At 37.6% G+C, this 12,015-nt stretch overlaps 1 protein-coding gene across 6 annotated transcripts in view; it reads left to right on the forward strand.

The window, feature by feature from the left end:
• The window catches only part of LOC106883250 (uncharacterized), a 96,623-nt gene that overhangs the window by 23,301 nt on the left and 61,307 nt on the right, over window positions 1-12,015 (forward strand). For 2 of the 6 annotated variants that reach the window (XM_089349722.1, XM_089349721.1), the window contains exon 2: window positions 3,217-3,256. The exons of the other annotated variants lie outside the window; for them this stretch is intronic. The gene's annotated coding sequence lies outside the window, so the exon portion shown is untranslated. The remainder of the gene's footprint in view (window positions 1-3,216; window positions 3,257-12,015) is intronic. 6 annotated transcript variants of the gene reach the window in all.

A 12,015-nucleotide genomic window follows, 5' to 3' on the forward strand; every position in this document is an offset into this window, starting at 1 on the left:
TTTTGTTTTGCTTCACTTTGTTACTAGCAATGAAGTCTATAAATTTTTGAGGCTTCACGAAACAAAATTGAGGATATTTTTGCTCTAGATGATTAGGCTGAGCATTAGCCGCATCACTTACACAGCACCCTTCTCTCCAGACTAAATTTTAAGAATTAAAGTGGAGATTTTTGCCCAACAGACAAATTTCTTTCACTTTTGAATTATTTGTTCTTACATTGTACACTCAAACGCATTTTCAGCTGGTTGCTGAATTCTTGTGTCTGCTGATTTTCCAAAGATGAGGAAGGCCAGCAGCTCCTGTGAACCTTTTGTGGTATCAGAGACTAATGTGAGGAAGTTATTCTCTGATATCAATGCCTGCAACAGAGTGAACTCTGCTCAAGGCACCCAAGAACCAGACATTAGTAATAAACTGGGTGACAGATTATAGTCACAGTTTTTGTGTCATCAGAGCCAATTTTACTAGGTACTAGTCAAGTACCAGGATCAATGTAATTGACAATACTCTACTCTCAAAATTCATAGCTTTGTGCTTCAAGTTAGGAATAATCATTGGTAAGTGGGGAAAGAAAGTCTTAATGCTTTATTTCTTGTTTAGGTTGAAAACATTTTTGTAAAGTTTTAAACTACTGAGTGAAGTTTGGTTTTATACCAACAAAAATTACTAGAAGATGACTGTCTGACTGGGAGTCTCTGCATGGTTATTCAGATTTCTCAAAATAGCTACCAAATTTCCCCTACAGTCTTTTTTTTTTTTTTTTAGGACACATTAGATGATATGTCTGAAAAAATGATGGGAAGGTCATACCTGATATATCTTTGACCATAGGTCTGTCTGATGAAAGTTGACTTGAGGCTAAATAACAACTGAAAAATGAAGAGATGAATGACTACCTTTCCAAGATATGCATATATAAATTTATGAACTTCTATAAAAGTTTTACATGTCTTATAGAAATAAAATTTCTGTTTAACATAATTTCTTTGTACTCGAATGAATGAACATTTGAAACTGTGTAGTGGTGCTGTCTATAAGAATTCATGTGGCTTTTCAGCTAGCTTAATATTGAAAGAAACTGGAAGTTAAATTTTGAATTGATGAAATATTTTGATGACCTTTCCTACCTTCCTTTTGCTGATGTTGAAGAAGTCTGAAATCTCCTTGTTTGTCTTTCTGGTGCAGATTCCAAGGAGGATGCCATGTCTCTTCCACAAATTGTGGGGTTCCAAATTTTCCATAGTCAATTATTCTGCCAAAAAAATAAAGCAAAAATGGTTATTGTAGAAGAAATATGTGTAAAATTAGCAGTTGAAAATTGTGAATGAATACTGTCTGCACTGTATATTTATGCATGTGTGTGTGTGTGTGTGTGTGTGTGTGTGTGTATACACACACACACACACACACACACACACACACATAAAAGAAGTAAGGATCTAAATCCTTCAAAGGGATGTTAAACATCCAAGTCCACCGGTTCTGATTGGTCTGGCATTTGGTTAATTTCTTTCTCTCATAATTTGTTTGCTCCTTTCAGGGTTATTGTAAAGGTCTTTATATTTTTGTTGGTTGAACCCATTCATTCCAATAATGAATTCCTGAAGGAAAGCCTGATTTGTGATTTCAAAAGGATTTTTTTTGTTTTGTTTTGAATTAATTAGGCTTGGAAACAACTTGTAGAATCTTTATTGCATTTGTATCAACTTTGTATTAAAGTTATATCTATGCTTATATTTTTTTCCTTTCTTTATACTTTATTTACACACACACAAGAGGGTACTGAAAAGTTCCTGGCTTTGGATAAAAGAAAATACAGGAGGATTGTTGATTATGATTTTATTGAACATATTCCATTCTCAGATTCACGCACTTATTGCAGTGGTCCTTCAGTTTTTCTAAGCCCTATAAAAGAACTTGGAAGGTTGGGCCTCCAACCAGGCCTCTTGCAATACCGTCAAAGGCAGGAACTTTTCAATGCCCCCTTGTATATATAATGTTTTGTGTGTGTGTGCATACCTAAGAAGGTAAACTATTAAGGCTGTGTTAATCCAGATAGTTGCAGTTCTTGCAGTATTTTAGTGAAATAAACAACTCTTAAGAAAAACCAAGGAGAGGTTTCTATGTAGTCGCTTCAACTGTTCGAAATAGTCAAATCTCTTTCAAATTACACTGTATTATTTTACGTAAGGAAAAAACATTGAATAACATAGACTATGGTATCCTCCAGAAAGTTGGGAGGGTCATTATTAGAGTGTATTTTATCATAGGTCAACTTCATAAAGGTTGACCTTAGGCGCATGTACAATAGAAAAGACAATTTTTTTAAAAATTCTTTTAACATTGTTTTGAATACTTGAATGGGTGAAATTCTTTTTTTTTTTATTTTGATCTCTTTCCAGAGTAAGTAGGGATAACATTTATTTTGCAAAGATTTGAACATTGATAATTTTTTTCAAACATAGGCACAAAATTTCAAATTTTGTGAGGAAGGCACAACTGATTAAATTGACTTAAGTAATTGACTTTGGCACGATGCAAGCACTTTGTAGGAATTAGTTATCATTTGAACCCTGAATGTAATACCCCAAGCACAAGCTATAAGTCCAGAACACTGTTTTGCTAATTATTTCTTACATTAAGACAGAGTCACAAATTGTTTGCTTGAATGGTCTCTGGCATATAAGTAATTTTCAATCACAATGGCCAAATTTCCTTCAATTAATACCCTAATATCTCAAAGAAGGAAGAATACACTGGACGATATAGTTGCAGATATACTGTGTCTGTGAGTTATCACAACTGGAACGCATTGACTAATGTAAAACAACGACCCATAGATGGCTACAGGAAGAAAAATTTTCAGGGACGGAATTCTAAAGAGTAACATCTGTTAAAGAAGGACTGAGTGTAGTGGTTAGTGCAGGACCTTGGCTGGTGTACACAACATGGGTGATGGGAGGAGAGACAAATGAGTCAAGAGTGACTGAGTTGAAATGGCATTGGACTAACCAGCTCTGAGGACCAGAGGCTACTATGATAGCAGTAGGAAAGGTAGAGGAGACAGCATGTCTCTGGACTGTGCTGCATTACTTCATGTTAATCAGTTGAGTGGGCTTATTATTTTTTGATGTTTGTGACTTCAAACTATATTTTAAGTGTTTTCTGTTATTTAATTATTGATGAGTAAATTTTCTTGTTCTACTTGTTTATAGCATAATAGATAAAAGCATTGGGATCCTGCATGAAATAAATGTGAGTTTTATCCTATATTGATCACTTTGTTGCTGTTTAGCACTAAAAGAGCAGATCTATGATCAATGTGTTTCAGCTGTTATCATCCTATGTTTTTTTTTTTATATCTATGACTATTATTCAATGTCCTTATTCATTTTTTAAGGTAGTAAAGTGTGATTTGAAGGAACCTGGCTGCTTTATTTAGCAGTGCAATAAGCATTAAAGATATGTCTAAAGTTAATTTCCATCAGTACTAATAATAATATATATAAAAAGTAGTTAAGCATATACTGGTTTTTTTCTTTCTTTGACTTGAGAATTATACTAAGAGCACACATGCCTATTGTATACTCAGCCACTTAGACATTAATTTAACAAGTTGGTAGTTCAGTTGATTGAACCTCTGAAAGTTCATCATTGAAACTAACCACTTTTATCATGTCGCCTTCCTGGCACTTGTGCCAGTGGCACGTGAAAAGACATTCGAGCGAGTTCGTTGCCAGTACCGCTGGACTGGCTCCTGTGCAGGTGGCACGTAAAATACACCATTTCGAGTGTGGCCGTTGCCAGTACCGCCTGACTGGCCCTTGTGCCGGTGGCATGTAAAAGCACCCACTACACTCTCTGAGTGGTTGGCGTTAGGAAGGGCATCTAGCTGTAGAAACTCTGGCAAATCAGATTGGAGCCTGGTGTAACCATCTGGTTCACCAGTCCTCAGTTAAATCGTCGAACCCATGCTAGCATCGAAAGCGGACGTTAAATGATGATGATATATATATATATATATATATATATATCATCATCATCATCATCATCGTTTAACGTCCGCTTTCCATGCTAGCATGGGTTGGACGATTTGACTGAGGACTGGTGAAACCGGATGGCAACACCAGGCTCCAATCTAATTTGGCAGAGTTTCTACAGCTGGATGCCCTTCCTAACGCCAACTACTCAGAGAGTGTAGTGGGTGCTTTTACGTGTCACCCGCATGAAAACGGCCACGCTCGAAATGGTGTCTTTTATGTGCCACCCGCACAAGCCAGTCCAGGGGCACTGGCAACGATCTCACTCAAAAATCCTACGGGAGCCAGTCAGGCGGGTACTGGCAACGGCCACGCTCAAAATGGTGCATCTCATGTGCCACCGGCACAAGAGCCAGTCCAGGGGCACTGGCAACGATCTTACTTGGCTTGCCGGGTCTTCTCACGCACAGCACATTTCCAAAGGTCTCGGTCATATAGCATGATCTTGAAGGCATTGTTGTTAGTCATCTTGTGTTGAACAACTTTGACACACATTCATTCTAGTTACATAATGATTTTACTCTGTTACTTCAACTTTTTGTACCTTTTTATCTAGAAAAACAACCATCCAGACTGAACCGTATTTTATTACATCAGGTTACAATCTGTATGACTAAGATAACACGGAGTTCATTTCTTTTCTTTTTGTGTATTGTATATCATACTGGTTATTGCATGGACTATTTTCTATTCATTTTATGAATATAACATGAACAAGTACATAATCTATACTTGGAATATTTATTTATATGCATGTGTTTATGTGTGTGTGTATATAATACTCACACATATGTGCATACATACACAAAAACAAACATAGCCTTATTTATAGATGTTTGTCACAGGTTTTATTAATATTTGGAATAAATTTATTTGTTCATCATCATCAGTGTTCAATAATCTTTGGTTTTTATTTTATTATTAGTATGCCATGTTTTTATTACTTTCTGTCAGCTCTTAACTCCAAATTTCTAGTAAAAGCATTTACTAGTTGCAGATGACAAAAATGTCTGCATTGTGAAATATTGTTATTGTTGTTATTATTAAGGTGGTGAGATAGTAGAATCATTAGCACACCAGCCAAAACGCTTAGTGGTATTTTGTTTGTCTTTACATTGTAAGTTCACATTCTGCTGAGGTTGACTTTGCCTGTCAGCTCTCAGGGTTGATAAAATAAGTATCAATTGAACATTGGGGTTGATGTAATCAACTAGATTCCTCTCCACAAAATTCAGGCCTTGTGTTTATAGTAGAGAGGCATATTGTTGTTATTGTTGTTCTTGTTAAGGCAGCAAACTGACAGAATAGTTAACATGTTGAACAAAATGCTTAGCGTTTTTTCCAGCCTCATGTTCTGAGTTCAAATGCTGGCAAGGTCAATTTTGCCTTACATCTTTTTGAGGTCAGTGAATCCAAAATTTCAGGCCTTGTGCCTATTGTCAAAAGGATTATTATTATTATTATTATTATTATTATTATTATTTAAAAGAAATATCAAAAATCATCCTGTCAAAGTGGAGAAAATGTATCTTAAGCATGCAAGATACTGTCATCAGGTCTGGCATGCAAAATCTTTCTTATGTTGCTGGAAGTAAATAAAGAACTACTTGTAAGAGATTAATTATTTAGTCCCAGCTATAAAAGTGGAAGCAGCTAAGACAGTAGAATGTTAGATTGAATGTGTTATGGTGTCTAATTTCATTTGTTTAGTTTCTAAGTAAAAAATCTGACTAAAACTTTTCCTTCTTCTCTGCTGCATTACTAAGGCAAACACTAATATATTCATCTTCCTGCAAAGATTAACCTTGTGCTTAAGTGAGAAACCAATAAGTCTGACATGACTACATTATTTTATAGCTTTCTTAACTGTCACATTGATGTTGTCTCTTAATTTATTTTCTTTTGTCCATTTCTGTAGTCACATGTCTGTCTTAGCATTTCATTTACATTTATATAAACATTTCCTTGCTATTTTTACTATATCACCTGAATTCATTCAGTTTTGAAAAGTTTAAGGATGGCTTCAAGACGTATCCTTCCACTGTTATACTTTTTCTGCAATTGTCATCATTCTTACAGCCCTACCGTACATTAGCCAACAAGGGAATCTATGTTTGCTATAGGGTACTTGACCAGGGTTCACATGGGCTAAACAATAATAACAAAAATAATCATTTCTGATATTAATTCACCCAGGTTTCTTGGTTCTTCAAGTATCTTAGCTATCTTGCGCTAACCCTTTAGCATTCCGATTACTCTATTAAATGTAATCCTTATTCATTCATATTGTTTTGTATTGATCTTGGTTTAGACAACTTATAAATAGTACAATAGTCAATTCAGTAAACATTATACTTCTTGTCCATAAAGCCTAGCTTTATGCTTCTACATCAGTATCATTTATTGTGATAGATTGAAAATGAAATATATATATATATATAGGAAAGTTTATTATCCTAATTTTTATATAGCTATTTCAAAGAAAGCTTTGGATTCATTAATTTCATGCTACATTGCACTAAAACGTTTGAAAAAATGGTAAATTTCAGATATTATTTGTATATCTAGGTTTGTGGGATTTGGCACAGGTAGTAGAGCTCCAAATAAAATATATTGTCGGCTTAAGTGTGGTACCCTAAAATTTCGCATTTAAATGATGCCACAATTGACTTGATCCTTTTATTTCACTATCAATATAAATACCAGCAATATACTTGGTTCAATTCTACACTTGCTTTTCCTTTTGTCTTCTTCCTATTGAAAAACAAAAGAAAAACTTAACTGCTCTTTATAAAAATAATTTTTAACTTTGTATCAATTAATGGTCTCAGTAGACTGGCACAAGGACAGCTAAATTGATCATGACAAGATCTAAAGCAAAATGTCTCAATTTTAGTTTACTTCATAGGAGCTGATTAACAGAAATGTTGCTATGAAATATATAACCTCTGGTGATGCTAGAAAGAGTTTCTTTCTGTTGTCAGTGATAAATATAGTATTGGTTATCTTCATTCTCATTCAAAAAGAAAAAAAAAAAGGTCATTAGTCATATAGCATCATCATCATCATCATCATCGTTTAACGTCCGCTTTCCATGCTAGCATGGGTTGGACGATTTGACTGAGGACTGGTGAAACCGGATGGCAACACCAGGCTCCAGTCTGATTTGGCAGAGTTTCTACAGCTGGATGCCCTTCCTAACGCCAACCACTCAGAGAGTGTAGTGGGTGCTTTTACGTGTCACCCGCACGAAAACGGCCACGCTCGAAATGGTGTCTTTTATGTGCCACCCGCACAAGCCAGTCCAGGGGCACTGGCAACGATCTCGCTCGAAAATCCTACAGGAGCCAGTCAGGCGGTACTGGCAACGGCCACGCTCAAAATGGTGCATCTCATGTGCCACCCGCACAAGAACCAGTCCAGGGGCACTGGCAACGATCTTACTTGGCTTGCCGGGTCTTCTCACGCACAGCCCATTTCCAAAGGTCTCGGTCCGTAGTCATCGCCTCGGTGAGGCCCAATGTACGAAGGTCTTGCCTCACCACCTCAGCCCAGGTCTTCCTGGGCCTACCTCTTCCACGGGTTCCCTCAACTGTTAGGGTGTGGCACTTTTTCACGCAGCTATCCTCCTCCATTCTCACCACATGTCCATACCAGCGCAATCGTCTCTCTTGCACGCCACAACTGATGCTTCTAATGTTCAGCTTTTCTCTCAAGATACTTACACTCTGACGGGTATTCACATTGACATTACACATCCAACGGAGCATACTGGCTTCATTCCTTGCGAGCTTACGTATGTCCTCAGCAGTTACAGCCCATGTTTCACTGCCATGTAGCATGGTTGTTCGTACGCATGCGTCATACAGTCTGCCTTTTACTCTGAGTGAGAGTCCCTTTGTCGCCAGCAGGGGTAAGAGCTCTCTAAACTTTGCCCAGGCTATTCTTATTCTAGCAGCTACACTTTCAGCGCACCCACCCCCACTACTAACTTGGTCGCCCAGATAGCGGAAGCTATCGACTACCTCTAGTTTTACATGACAATGTAAATTGGTGGATATTATATATTAATAATAGAAGGGAAGGAAAAAGAAAGGATTGCTTAATGGCTATTATATAACTACCTGAATCTTACAAAATCTAACTACATCTACAAATACAGGTTTCAGTGTGTCTTCTATTTATTATTATGATTTCTTAGATATAGAGTCCAGGTTTCAAATAATATTAGAGAAAAGAAAGAAGTTTTGACATACCTTTAATCTCGTGTGAACTGGCAACTTGGAGATCGACTGATTGGTAAAATAAGCAAATTATCAGTCTGTTACATTTAGTTATGTCTCTTTGCATTTTGAGTTCAAATCCCAGTTTTACCTTTTGTGCTTCTTATGCAAATAAAATATGTACTAGTTAAGTATTAGTGTTGTTTTAATTGACTGTACAATCTCACCAATTTATGGTTTTTATCTATAAATAAGATTATAATTTAGGGATTTTTAGTTATCGTTTTTAACAATCCTGGTGGGGTTGAGTTTGTGCTTTCATTCTTCTGAGGTCTATAAGTTAAGTACCTGTGAAATACTCAGATTAATATAATTGGCTGTACCTCCCACTAATTTAAGGTTTTGTACATATTGTTACTATTATGTTAAACTGTCGTATGTCCAAATTTGGCCAAATGTGTATTTTCCAATATTTATTTTTGCTTGCAATAGCTGGTTCTTTTGGTTAAACTATCATATCTTCAGCTGCTTCAGATACCAATATATCAAAAATTGTCAAAATGTAGTACAACGGTTTTACTATGGAATAGTGAAACTATTTTTTCATTTTCTGAAAAAGCAACATTTTGGATTTGTGACACTTTTGCATAATAGCAACAATATGTATTATCATCATTGTGTTGGTTGCTGGATTGTTAGAACATCAGTATTTATTTTGTCTCTTTATGTTTCGAGTTTTTATGTTCCAAATCCAACAGAGGCTGCTTTGCCTTTCTTCCTTCTTAGGTTATCGGTATCGACTATCTCTCACTTCAAAACTTCTGGTCTTGAGCCTAAATTAGAAATTATTTTTATAAAATAAATGCCAGTTAAGTAATAGGATGCTTATATTCAACTGCACTTGTGTAAGAAATTCTTATTATTGCTACAAATCCCTTGATAACTCCATGCCCATATTTACTTATCAGCCTTAATTGTTCTCTTAAATTAGGCACATGGGTGACTGGGAATCTGGAACAGAAAGCACAGCAGTATTTTGGAGTGTCTTATCTGTTTGGTTTGTAAAACTTAAGTCAGGGGAAATTTGTTGTAAAAGAATTGTTTTTAGGCAAGGGAGAAATAATAAAGAATAAGGGATACAAAATGGTAAGAAGAGAGTGGAAAGAAACAAAGTTATGGTAGAAGGAATAAGATAGTAAGAGGGAGGTAAAGGACCATGAAAAAAGAGGTGAGTGAAATGTGTTTACTCTCATAAGTATATATGATAGAGAGAAGTTTTGAGAGCAAGAAATCCAAAGGAAGAGAGAGTGGGAGTGGAGTAAGGAAAAAGAAACAAGAATGAAGGTGAAGCAGAGCAAGACAGTGAATATATTTCTCTTTGGAAAAATGAAAAGAAAGAAACCAAAAAAATACAAAGTCTTAAATCAATATTTAAAAGTAAACCAGGAAGTTGACTTAGTAGTGAGCACTTCTGGCTTCGAACTGAAATGTTTCGGTATCAGATTCCATTGCTACGCATTCCTTAATAGGATGTATAGTATGGTGGAGTGGTTTGAGGTTTCTTTATCCCTACCCCATTTTTCAAATTCATGCTTATTCATTTTCTAAGCTTCCTAAATTCATGCTACGTTATATTCTAATCACCCAGAATTCATTGCTCTTTTAAAAAAATTACGATTTATGCATTGTTGTCTCTCAAATATTTAAAATCTACAATTAAGAGCCCTCTCTACTCGCTGGCGGTACCTACCCACCACCACTACCCATTTTCCTTTATTCAAAAATTCTTATCGCTCCTTAAAATTATGGCTTTTAAGTGTTGATTTCTCAGCCCAAGAATTACAGCGTGATGTGCTGCTTGACTGGTCCCCCCTCTCCCTCTCTCTCTCTCTCTCTCTCTTTATATATATATATGATGATGATGATGATGATCTTTTCTCCCGCCATGCCTCTGTCTACCCCTCCATCCTCTCTCTCCCCCTTCGTAGTTTTTCCTTTAAGGTCTTCAGGTTCTGGCTATATATAAATGAGAAACCCATTCTAAATTATCTAGCTGACGTACTACGACGAAATACCCAAGATGCAGATAAGATAGAGATTTTTATTTATTTACGGCCTCAAACATCTCAATACCTTGCGCTTTCTTGTTTCTCTCCATGAAATTCAATTGAATTCAGTTGTTGTCTTAAATTCATGCTTATTCATTTTCTAAGCTTCCTAAATTCATGCTACGTTATATTCTAATCACCCAGAATTCATTGCTCTTTTAAAAAAATTACGATTTATGCATTGTTGTCTCTCAAATATTTAAAATCTACAATTAAGAGCCCTCTCTACTCGCTGGCGGTACCTACCCACCACCACTACCCATTTTCCTTTATTCAAAAATTCTTATCGCTCCTTAAAATTATGGCTTTTAAGTGTTGATTTCTCAGCCCAAGAATTACAGCGTGATGTGCTGCTTGACTGGTCCCCCCTCTCCCTCTCTCTCTCTCTCTCTCTCTTTATATATATATATGATGATGATGATGATGATCTTTTCTCCCGCCATGCCTCTGTCTACCCCTCCATCCTCTCTCTCCCCCTTCGTAGTTTTTCCTTTAAGGTCTTCAGGTTCTGGCTATATATAAATGAGAAACCCATTCTAAATTATCTAGCTGACGTACTACGACGAAATACCCAAGATGCAGATAAGATAGAGATTTTTATTTATTTACGGCCTCAAACATCTCAATACCTTGCGCTTTCTTGTTTCTCTCCATGAAATTCAATTGAATTCAGTTGTTGTCTTAAATTCATGCTTATTCATTTTCTAAGCTTCCTAAATTCATGCTACGTTATATTCTAATCACCCAGAATTCATTGCTCTTTTAAAAAAAATTACGATTTATGCATTGTTGTCTCTCAAATATTTAAAATCTACAATTAAGAGCCCTCTCTACTCGCTGGCGGTAACCCGCCCTCCCACCCCCTCCACCGGAAGTTCATTCGTCTGTCATTCCTCTGTCATCCCACCCCCTCCACCGGAAGTTTCATTCCTCTGTCATCCCACCCCCTCCACCGGAAGTTCATTCGTCTGTCATTCCTCTGTCATCCCACCCCCTCCACCGGAAGTTTCATTCCTCTGTCATCCCACCCCCTCCACCGGAAGTTCATTCCTCTGCCATCCCACCCCCTCCACCGGAAGTTCATTCCTCTGTCATCCCACCCCCTCCACCGGAAGTTCATTCCTCTGCCACCCCCCCTCCACCGGAAGTTCATTCCTCTGTCATCCCACCCCTCCACCGGAAGTTCATTCCTCTGTCACCCCACCCCCTCCACCGGAAGTTCATTCCTCTGTCATCGCACCCCCTCCACCGGAAGTTCATTCCTCTGCCATCCCACCCCCTCCACCGGAAGTTCATTTCTCTGTCATCCCGCCCCCTCCACCGGAAGTTCATTCCTCTGTCATCCCACCCCCTCCACCGGAAGTTCATTCCTCTGTCATCCCACCCCTCCACCGGAAGTTCATTCCTCTGTCATCCCACCCCCTCCACCGGAAGTTCATTCCTCTGTCATCCCACCCCTCCACCGGAAGTTCATTCCTCTGTCATCCCACCCCCTCCACCGGAAGTTCATTCCTCTGTCATCCCACCCCCTCCACCGGAAGTTCATTCCTCTGTCATCCCGCCCCCTCCACCGGAAGTTCATCCCTTTGTCATCCTGTCAACCTCGGCTGTCTCCCGGAACCCATCTAGTGGCCTTGGCCATC

Source organism: Octopus bimaculoides, chromosome 3 (assembly GCF_046866305.1).
Source record: "Octopus bimaculoides isolate indiv1 chromosome 3, ASM4686630v1, whole genome shotgun sequence".
NCBI lineage: Eukaryota > Metazoa > Mollusca > Cephalopoda > Octopoda > Octopodidae > Octopus > Octopus bimaculoides.